At 43.5% G+C, this 11,948-nt stretch overlaps 1 long non-coding RNA gene across 1 annotated transcript; it reads right to left on the reverse strand.

Annotated features, from left to right (window-relative positions):
- Positions 1-5,278: 5,278 nt before the first annotated feature.
- LOC308526506 lies at positions 5,279-9,766 on the reverse strand. Its single transcript, XR_013996553.1, has 3 exons — positions 9,556-9,766; positions 6,862-7,127; positions 5,279-5,815 (listed from the first exon to the last, which is right to left on the reverse strand). It is a non-coding gene; the product is annotated as an uncharacterized lncRNA (long non-coding RNA).
- Positions 9,767-11,948: the final 2,182 nt, after the last annotated feature.

Here is an 11,948-nt window from a genome sequence, read left to right on the forward strand (position 1 = left end):
CTTCTGTGTACAGTTTAAATTTCAAGTTCCCAGGTACAAACAAGGCCCTTCAGTTTGGATCCACTCAGCACCTGCAAGCATCTCTCCACACCCAAACCTTGTGTACATCCATTCTGAACTTAAAAACATCATGTTTTTCCATAAATAGTTTGGCTGATTCGCTCTGCCTAGAATGCCCTTCTTTTACCAACTTCCAGTTCAATCAGCAACTTCTTTGAGAAATCCTTCCTTCAGAGCCAGTCCCCTGACTCTCACCACACTGTGGACACACAGGTATTATGTGGCATTTTAATTTATCTGCATACAGCATTTTAGTTATCTGTTTATTTGTTCAACTAAATCTGAGTCACATACACCTGGTATTGATTCCTAACCAAAATATAAAATATCTTCCCGCATATAGTAAGAAGACTAAAGAACAATATGTTTTCCAGACCAAAAGGACTGAAATTAAAAATCTTATTGTTCTATTTACAAGCAGTCTTAAGATAACGGAGACAAAAGAGACAATTCATCTCACTGCACATCCATGGAATCTAGTAAACATGCAATCATCCTTTGGAGAATTTAAGATGGAAACATAGAAGCAAAGAATGAGTTTGATCCCGGCCAGCATGGCTCTGTGGTGCATCGACCAATGAACCAGGAGGTCACAGTTTGATTCCAGGTCAGGGCATATGTTTGAGTTGCAGCCTCGATCCCCGGGAGGCAGCCAATCAATGATTCTCTCTCATCATTGATGTTTCTATCTCTCTCTCCCTCTCCCTTCCTCTCTGGAAAATAAAAATACATATTAAAAAAAAACAAACCCTTGTTGGATATCATCATGCCACTTTCACAACTATACTAACCATATGGTTACGGGGGGGCAGGGGGGGCGGAAATATCATCAAAATGGTCACTGGGGCCCTTGCTGGTTTGGCTCAGTGGATAGAGCATTAGCCTGTAGACTGAAGGGTCCCAGGTTCGATTCCAGTCAAGGGCACATGCCCAGGTTCCGGGATCAATCCCCAGTAGGGGGCGTGCAGGAGGCAGCCGATCAATGATTCTCTCTCATCATTGATGTTTCTATCTTTCTATCTCTCTCCCTTCCTCTCTGAAATCAATAAAAATATATTTTTAAAAAAATGGTCACTGGCTTCAACACTCCTGGACAGAAATGCTTTTACACATGCCCTCAAGTTTAGGAATAATTCAGTTTATCGTTCCCAGTATATTGTTAGAAGGGTACAATGTTCATCAGGAAACAGTAAATGAGGGAAAACTCAAAAAGGCAATGTCCAGGTACCAAGATTGCAGTGCTTACCACTAAGGAATTTAACATTAGTCAAAAAGTCTTGAAATCTCTTGTCAATAGCCCAATAATTAATTCAACTGCTATAGATATATTCTCCCCCACCCGAAAACTTTTTATTCTAAAAATATTCAGTAAGAAAAGTTGAAATAATACAGTGAACACCTGTTTCATCTAAATCTAACAGTTGTTAAGGCCTAGCCGGTTTGGGCCAGTGGATAGAGCATCGGCCTGCGGACTGGTCCTGGGTTTGATTCCAGTCCAGGTCACATACCCAGGTTGCGGGCTCAGTCCCCAGTAGTGGGCATGCAGGAGGCAGCCGATCAATGATTCTCTTCTTACCATTGATGTTACTGATGTTTCTCTCTCTCTCTCTCCCTCTCCCTTCCTCCCTAAAATCAATAAAAAATGTTTTAAAAATAAACAAATAAATCTAACAGTGGTTACCAATATGCCATATCTGCTTATGTGCATGTGAGGGATTTGACTGGGGGATGATGACTACCTGAAAATCCCCCACATCATGACTTCATCATGCATTTCCCCAAAATAAATATTCTCTCCTATACACCACAAAACCATCATCTTGCCTAAGAAAAAATTTTTCTAACATCACCTAATATTCAGTCCATTTGCAACTTTTTCAAATTTTCCCCAAAATGTTTTTTTAAGACAATTTTCTAGAACCAGGACTCAATCAAAGTTCATTCAAAATGGTGCAAAATATATTGCATTTGGTGATGTCCTTTAGTCTCTTTTAACCTACAATAGGCCCCACCTTTTTCCCCCTCCATGCCTCTTTTTTTTTTTTTTTTGCTTTCTACTACTGTTCTTTTTTTTATTAATTAAACCTTTATTGTTCAGATTATTACTTTTGTTCCTCTTTTTTCCCAACATAACTCCCCTCTACCCTGTTCCCACCCCACCCACTTCCCTCACTCCCCATCCACTGTCCTCATCCAGAGGTGTGCGATTTTTGTCCAGTCTCTTCCCACATCCCCCTCACCCCTTTGCCCCCCAAGAATAGCCAGTCCACTCCCTTTCTATGCCCCTGATTCTATTATAATCACCAGTTCATTCTGGTCATCAGATTAGTCACTTGATTTTCAGATTCACTTGTTGATAGATGTGTATTTGGTGTTCAAAATTTGTATCTTTACCTTTTTCTTCTTCTTCCTCTTCTTAAAGGATACCTTTCAGCATTTCATATAATACTGGTTTGGTGGTGATGAACTCCTTTAGCTTTTCCTTATCTGTGAAGCTCTTTATCTGACCTTCAATTCTGAATGATAGCTTTGCTGGATAAAGTAATCTTGGTTGTAGGTTCTTGGCATTCATCACTTTGAATATTTCTTGCCACTCCCTTCTGGCCTGCAAAGTTTCTGTTGAGAAATCAGCTGACAGTCGTATGGGCACTCCCTTGTAGGTAACTGACTGTCTTTCTCTTGCCGCTTTTAAGATTCTCTCTTTGTATTTTATTCTTGGCATTTTAATTGTGATGTGTCTTGGTGTGGTCCTCTTTGGATTCCTTTTGTTTGGGCTTCTCTGCGCTTCCTGGACTTGTAAGTCTATTTCTTTCACCAGGTAGAGGAAGTTTTCTGTCATTATTTCTTCAAATAGGTTTTCAATATCTTGTTCTCTCTCTTCTTCTGGCACCCCTATAATTCGGATGTTGGTACGCTTGAAGGTGTCCCAGAGGCTCCTTACACTATCTTCGTATTTTTGGATTCTTTTTTCATTTTGCTTTTCTGGTTGGATGTTTTTTGCTTCTTCATATTTCAAATCGTGGACTTGATTCTTGCAATCAAGGCTAGAGAGTCTGCTGTTGGGAGTCTGTATAATATTCTTTATTTCAGTCAGTGTATGCTTAATTTCTAGTTGGTCCTTTATCACAACCTCGAGGGTCTCATTAGATTTCTTATAGATCTCATTAAGTTTATCGGCAGTTTCTAGAAAATTCTTGAAAAACCTTAAAAGTGTGGTTTTGAACTCTATATCCAGTAGTTTGCTTTCCTCCATTTCTGTCATTTGTGTCCTTCTTCTTTGTCTCCGCATTTTTATGCTTCCCTGTGTTGATAAAGTGGTTTTCTGTGCTGAGTGTCCACTAGGGCCCAGTGGTTCAGCCTCCCCAATTACCTGAGGAGGAGACTCCTGGTGCACCCCCTTGTGGTCTTTGTGCACACTCTTGTTGTAGTTAAGCCTTGATTGTTGCAGTTATCACTGGGAGGAATTGACCTCCAGGCCAATTGGCTGTGAGTATCAGCTGTGTCTGCAGTGGGAGAACTTCTGTGCTGGACACACTCCTCTGGGGCAAGACTTGCTTCAATGGGGCTTTGGTGCTCACTGAGTCTGCCCCCTGAGTGTGTCCTTTATGGTTCCACGGAGCTGCAAACTGGATGGTTCCACTCTTACCTCTGGGTTTCCTGGCTCCTGGATCTCTAGGGAGGTGCTAATCTAGCCTTTGCCTGATGCTATACAGCAAAATCTTCCCTGCAGGGCTTAGGCGGGGCGGGTCCCACGGGATCAACAGGGTGGGGCTAGCAGTTATGGCTGCTCTCAGTCCAGCCCTCAGAGGCTCTGCTTCTCAATGTCCTGGTAATCGCTGCAAGCACCTCGGAGAGAAAGCTGCCCTCGAGTTCTGACCTATGCCAGACAGTCCCGCTTCTCCCGTATGAGTCTGGGTCCCTAGAGACTTGCCTGGAACCGGAGCTCAGAGCCTGAGACTACCTCCTGATTGAAAACGACAACCATGCCCTCAGCCGCCAGCCCGCTCCGCATGCACCTCCGCACCATAGTATTTTAATGCCATACTGCGTCTCCTCTGAGTCTCGGTATGCTTTTCTCTTTCCTTCTCCCTTCTAGTTGTACAATTTCCACTCAGCCAACCTTCCTGTGGTTCTGGATGGTGTCCATTCCGTCTTTTAGTTGTATTTTTGAAGTGGTTGTTCGAGGCAGTAAACTCCAGTGTTTACCTATGCTGCCATCTTGGTTTCTCTCCATGACTAACTCTTTAAGGAGACCAGAATGTAGACTATCCCATATTCTGGATTTGTCTAATTGTATCTCATAGTGGTTTTTTCTTTAAGTCTTTATTATAGAAAATTTCAAATATATACAAAGGAAACAGAGTAACATAATAAATCTCCAACAGCCAGCTTCAATAATTCTCAATTTCTGGTGGTTCTTGTTTCATCTATACCTCCACCCATTCCTCATCTCATTTTACAAACTGATCCTCTAGGCCCCATACTTCCTATAACTGGAAGTTAGGTCTACATATTCATATCAAATATTTGGGGGAAGAAAACTGAGTAGATGACATCATGTCTCCATGCCACATTACAGCTGTAGGTATAAAGGAGTCCTCTGTCCCCTATCAGTGATGGTAACCCACCAGGTTGTGGAGGTGGAGAACAACATGCAGCTTCAAAGTAGAGATGCATTTATTTCTTCACTTTGGGTGACACCTTGGTGCCATGCTAACACCTTTCACGCAATGGCATTACTATCCCATTTACAATCCTTGTCTGAATCAGAGGTTACACTGGAGTAAGAGGTTACACAGAATAGCGATTTTCAAATTCTACCAGTCCTTCTATATTTATTAGCTGGAATTCTACTTTAAATAAGGGTTTTCCTTTATTAACTGGAGATGAACTGCAAGGCTTCCTAAAAAGGCAGAGCAAATGCTTAATTCTGTCCCTTTAATTACTAATTTTTATTTGTTTCTATTCTTTTTTTTATAATCAGTTAGAAATACATGTAGTTTACATATAAATAAATATACATATAAATTTATATATAAATTTATGAAATATAAATACATATATAAATATATTTTCATTGACTTCAGAAAGGAAGAGATAGATAGAAACATCAATGATGAGAAACTTTCATTAGCTGCCTCCTGCATGCCCCCTACTGGGGATCAAGCCAGCAACCCAAGCATGTGCAATGACAGCAAATTAGATTTTTTTTTCCTTTCCCGTACTCTCTATTTTCACTATGAACTTGATTTTTATTTATTCAACACTTTGCAACCAAATATAATCATGTGCTAATATATTCTTATACCCTTAAATTTAAGTCATGAATTTTCTCGGCAATAACTAATTAAATTACTCAAGTGTTTAAACATTACCATGAAATTGACAAAGAACAGTGCAAAAAAATGATGATATAGAAAATAACTGAAATGTTTATTTCCCTACCATTATCTTCACTACATGTTAAAACATATATCTAGCTACTGAGATCATTATATATTGTTTTTATTATTTCTGTTAAAATTAGGATAAAAGCATTGTTTAAAAAAAAAAACACTAAATAATCAATCAAATACTAAAATTCAAATCAACTCACCTGTTGAACAGGACTATCAACGGTAAAGGCCTTGTAAAGAGCCAATGCCTGGCTTTTACTCCCTTTGCTCCAGATCACCATATTTCCAGCCACATAGAGTTCCTCGTCATAATCCATTTCTCCAATTTCATTTCTGCCTCTCCTTAACTGCCAGCTTTCCTAAAAAATTTACATATGTAAGACATGTTTAAGCAGTTTTTATTTCTTTTGCAACATTATGGAGCAAGATTTATTAATTAAAATTGAACCGCAATTCAGATACAAGTCTCCTGCTCTGTCTGTGGAGTAAGGCTCAGTCCAAGCCCAACTCTTAGGTTTGGTGCCACCGATTAACAGAGGAGGGGGTGTGGGTGTATGTATCATACTGTATCTTACAGGATTTCAAAAATGGGAATTTACCTCAAGAATTCTCTATATTAAGTATTTTATTATTACGTTACCATTTTATGCTGCCAAAAACATAAATAAACAAAAATTAGACCTTACCTATATATCCAAAAATTAAACCAACATTCTTGGGAGACTAAAGACATATGAAGCATATGGGGGGTGAAGCAGAGGGGGCAGTGAAGTGCACATGGGACACTGGGGGAGCTTACCAACCATGCAGACTTCCCTGCTTCACAACTGCATATACATTCACTTTCCTGCCCTTGTGCCAACCATCAGAATGAACAGGGCAGAGAAAGGTTTGGATTCCTAACTACAGACTTCCGCTCCTGGAAATTTTGGTATCCCAAAAGGGATACAGAAATGGAATTAAGATGAGAATGACTGACTGTTTAACATGCACTTACTTCTCATTCCCCTATTTAAAAACTAGTACTGTATCTACTTATGTGGCATTTCCTTTCTCCTCTAGAAATATGTAAGTTTTGGGCAGCAGGGACCATTGCTAACTCGACTATCTAACCATCAAATAACATGAAATCTGGTCCCACGTACTAAATGAAGAAAAAGAGATTTAAATGGACCATAATCATAGTGACTCTCATTATAAATCCCTGAGTTATATGTCTAAACAGCCATGACACTGTAATACAATTAAGGTCATTATTTTTAGCTTTCATGAAAATTACCAAATCTTAACCAATACCCTAGAAGTAGCATCATACTCATTTCTCAGTTGCATCTGGGTAGCCTTAAATTACAAGTAGATCGAATCTCTCTACATTTCAAAAGCAAACTGAGAAACTTGGTAAAACCTTCTGTTTTTCGTGGATTGTAACCTCCTGCAGGGATCCCACCAAGCCAGCAGCACCATCAGACGACCACAACTCAGAGGCTGGCTGCAGCTGCCGAAGCTGAAGGTTCAAAGCATTAGGGTGCTGTCTGCAGTGGTCTCGACGGAAAGGAACAAATTCCTGCAAATCCCCAGCTGCAATCATTGTTGCCCTTTCTTCAGAGAAGTTCAACATGGCTTTCAGATATCAATATTATTTCTGTATGAATTCAAACACATTCTGGCCAGCTGCTGGGATCAAAACGAGAAGAAAATTATCAGAAGTTTACAGAAGAGCCATGAATCCTTAGATGAGTGTCATACAATCCTATCACATTGTAGGTGTACAAGTAATCATAACATCAAAGAGCATTCCAGATCTGATTCTTTCAGGGAATTAGTTACCATTTCATAGTTACCTCACACTATCAGTACATAATTAACATTACAGCTACATGTTAGCTGCTGACAAAATCAACTGTAGGAAATCACTGGGCTGAGAGATAAGCACTGATGTCTGACAATATTGATCCTACATTTCCTACTACTACTCACTAATTTCTCCACATTTCACATTTAAGGATTTAGACAAGTTTTACTTTATAGTAAATGGCTCTCAACATTTAAGGGCATTTCTGTTCAAATGCTGGAACAACATTTAAAAAGCACACCTGACAGATGACTGGCATATTGAAATGAAACAAACAAAAACAACATATCATTTCTAATGCATCAAAAGTTGAACCACTTGGTGCTTTAAGAAACTAGTAAATGTCATCATTAATTTTGAGGCTCAATCCACCTAAACATATAATTGCAAGCAATTCCAATTTCTGGTGCAAACCCAAAAGACCAAGGCATGAATAAAATTACTGGCAATGGAACAGTCGTGCTTGTTTGCAAACTTAACAGTTCAGCTTATTACTACAAAGAAGTGGATGAGCTGTGGGTGGTAAGAGCCCTCACCCCTTACTTCCAGAACATTTCTATGAACAGTAACTAACAGCCAGTCAAATTCGGCCACTGTAGAAGGTGGATGACAGTTCTGCCTCAGACAACTCTTATATGTAAAACGGTTTTGTGGCATAGCGGTTAAGCTGCAATCCTCAAATACAGGAATCAAAACAAACATTCATGTCAGCACTAGACAACCTTTAAAAACAGTGTTTGAAATGGCTTTCACATCACAAACAGTTTAATTTGACTTCGTTTCTCCTCTGAGATCTTTTTGGCACCAGCAGCTTTCTTGGCTGAAATATCTAAGCCTGTGGTTCCCATGCAGCTCCTCTAGGGTTGCAGTTATGTTTTCTGTGAATTAAGTGTTATTCCTGAGAGAACGGTTATGTCACATTCATGACACTTTTTCCTCCTTCTGATAAGTCAGTTTTGAGAACAGTTTAACTTGGGCCATGACTGAGATAGTGCCTGTGGGAGCCTCATCAGGGTACGCCAGATGTTCAAGGCCAATCTGAGCAGGAGAATCCTAATCAGGATGTTCAAGGCCAATCTAAGCAAGGACACAGAGATTGTACTGTACACACTGGGCAGGAGTACCTTACTATAACCCAAATACTGATGTCACTGTTGGGCAGGAAGCCTTTGTGTCTAAGTTAGTACAAACGTGTTCCTAACCAGCCGGTGGGTGGCTGCTTGGTATGGCTCCTGTTTGCTACTGTATTAGCAAGGGCTGCTTGGCGCAGCCACTGTGTGAAGCTACTTTGAAGAACTGTTTTGTCTGATGGCTCCTTGTTAGCAATGGCTACATGGCCTGCAAAAGAGACTCTCCTGCCCTAACCGGTTTGGCTCAGTGGATAGAGAACAGCCTGCGGACTGAAGGGTCCCAGTCCAGGGCATGTACCTTGGTTGCAGGCACATCCCCAGTAGGGAGTGTACAGGAGGCAGCTGATCTATGTTTCTCTCTCATGATGTTTCTAACTATCCCTCTCCCTTCCTCTACGTAAAAAAAAATGAAAATATTTTTTTAAAAAGACTCTCCTATATGCCTCTGTCTCTCATGTCCTCTTTGTCTACTGCCCGGCGTTCACGTGGGTACAGCCCCTGGCAGAGGACTGTGCACCCCACAGTGCCTTATAAAACTTACACCAAACACCACAAAATCCAGCCGGCCTTCCTATGTTCTAGTCAACAGGTTATCCAACATATTAACTCTGAGAGGAAGCCACAGAATCGGTAATTAAAGGATCGCCTGCACAGAACAATGACTACTTTGTGCTGATTAGTATATTTAGATCTTTGCAGCCCCAACTGTGTGTGCGGTTCCCCGGGCCCTATAACAGCTCCGCATGGAACTGATGCGCTCCCAGGGAGACTGCGGCCTGGCTTCCTGGGAACAGGGACCTGCCAAGAGCACCCGAGGCGGCTGGGGGGGAGGGGGGAACCCGAAGGCACAGGAGGCACCGGAGCCGGGTCTGGGCAGAAGGGCCGCGTCCGGGGCCTCAGGGTCAGCGAGACCCGCGGGCTGAGCCGGGGCCTCAGCAGCACCAGCCGCCTGGCGGCCCGCTCTGAGCTTCGGCCGCGGGGACACCGCGCTCAGCTGGGAAGGAGGCCTGGGAGGCGCGGGGAGGGGCGGCGCGGAGCCCAGGCCACGCCGCCCGGGGCGGTCGGGTGCGGGGTCAGGGACACACGGCGACCAGCAGTGCCGCCGGCCGGGACTCGCCTGAGTCACTCGGGACGTGCGAGGCGCGGGAGCCCGGCTGCGCCCCCGGGGCCACAGCAGAGTCGGTCACGGGGACTCCGCCGCCGCTGAGCGTTTCCTCCCCCTCCGCCCCCCGCTCCCGGGAACCGGCGAGCAGCAGCCCAGGACCGCGGGCGTCAGCTCCCGCTCTAAAAGCAAACGACGGACTCCGCTGAATTTCCCGTCCTGCTTCGCGCGGGGCCCGGGGGCGGGGCCTTGAAGCACCGGGTCTCGCGGGAGGTGCCGCAGCCCGCGGTCCGGCTCTGCTCGCCTCGGGGGAGGATGCTGGGTCCGCCCGCCGGTACCGCCTTGTCCCCGGCGCCGAGTGGAGCCCGGAAGCAGGACCCGGTCAGCTGGAGGCTGAGCTGTGACTGGACCGTCCCGGCCTCTCCATCTGCGCCGAGTCCTGTCACTAGGAGCCTGAGATGCCTCCACCCGGAGCTGCCGCACTTCCAGGCCGGTTCTGCTCGCTCCCCAGTGGGACTGGGGCGGTGAGGGGCGCGCTGATTTCCCCTCTGCCGGTGCTCCTTCACCCTGTAGGGCCAGACCCTGTGAAAAGTGCAGGAAAGACACGGAGGTCCTCACAGAAACATGGCATGCCATTTCTTTTTTTTTTTTTTTTTTTTTTTTTTTTTTTTTTTATTGCTTAAAGTATTACAAAGGGTATTACATATGTGTCCATTTTATCCCCCCGCCCTAGATAGTCCCCCAGCCTCCCCTATCCCCCAGTGTCTTATGTCCATTTGTTATGCTTATATGCATGCATACAAGTCCTTTAGTTGATCTCTTACCCCCCTACCTCCTGCCCCCCAACCCTCCCCTGCCTTCCCGCTGCAGTTTGACAATCTGTTTGAGGCAGCTCTGCCTCTGTATCTATTATTGTTCAAAAGTTTATAATGGTCTCTATTATCCATGAATGAGTGAGATCATGTGGTATTTTTCCTTCATTGACTGGCTTATTTCACTTAGCATAATGGTCTCCACTTCCATCCATGACGTTGCAAATGGTAAGAGTTCCTTCCTTTTTAGAGCAGCATAGTATTCCATCGTGTAGATGTACCACAGTTTTCTAATCCATTCATCTACTGATGGGCACTTAGGCTGTTTCCAGATCTTAGCTATGGTGAATTGTGCTGCTATAAACATAGGGGTGCATATATCCTTTCTGATTGGTGTTTCTGGTTTCTTGGGATATATTCCTAGAAGTGGGATCACAGGGTCAAATGGGAGTTCCATTTTCAGTTTTTTAAGGAAACGCCATACTGTCTTCCATAGTGGCTGCACCAGTCTGCATTCCCACCAGCAGTGCACAAGTGTTCCTTTTTCTCCACATCCTCTCCAGCACTTGTCGTTTGTTGATTTGTTGATGATAGCCAGTCTGACAGGTGTGAGATGGTACCTCATTGTTGTTTTGATTTGCATCTCTCGGATGATTAGTGACTTTGAGCATGTTTTCATATGTCTCTTGGCTTTCTGAATGTCCTCTTTTGAAAGGTGTCTATTTAGGTCCTTTGCCCATTTTTTGATTGGATTGTTTATCTTCCTTTTGTTAAGTTGTATGAGTTCCCTATAAATTTTGGAGATTAGGCCCTTATCAGATATGACATTGGCAAATATGTTTTCCCACACAGTGGGTTTTCTCGTTGTTTTGTTGATGGTTTCTTTTGCTGTGCAGAAGCTTTTTATTTTGATGTAGTCCCATTTGTTCATTTTCTCTTTAGTTTCAAGTGCCCTAGGAGCTGTATCAGTGAAGAAATTGCTTCGGCATATGTCTGAGATTTTGTTGCCTTTGGATTCTTCTAGAATTTTTATGGTTTCCTGTCGTACATTTAAGTCCTTTATCCATTTTGAGTTTATTTAGGCATATAGATCAATGGAATAGAATAGAGAGCCCAGAAATTGGCCCGAACCAATATGCACAATTAGTATTTGACAAAGGAGGCAAGAACATTCAATGGAGCCAAGATAGTCTCTTCAATAAATGGTGTTGGGAAAATTGGACAGATATATGCAAGAAAATGAAACTAGACCACCAACTTACACCATACACAAAAATAAACTCAAAATGGATAATGGCATGCCATTTCTGAGCTTCACAGACACACCCCCAGGTGACGCCTAGACCTGGATGAAGCATCCCTGGAGACCGGATACTGAAGGGAGTGGCCCTCCACTGAGGCAGCCTTGACCATTCAAATGCCTCTGCTGACCCAGCACCCAGGCCTGGCGTCCTGACCAAAGGCGCTGCGGGAGCTGGGGTGACGCTAGGCTGTGAACAGGCTGAGCAGGAGCGGAAACTTTGGTCCTGGCCATGTGGCCTGTGAGGGGCGGCCCTGGGAGGGGAGGGCTCTCCGAGAACCCTCCTGCCCTCACTA

This window comes from Myotis nattereri (assembly GCF_964212035.1).
Source record: "Myotis nattereri genome assembly, chromosome: 10".
NCBI classification, from domain to species: domain Eukaryota; kingdom Metazoa; phylum Chordata; class Mammalia; order Chiroptera; family Vespertilionidae; genus Myotis; species Myotis nattereri.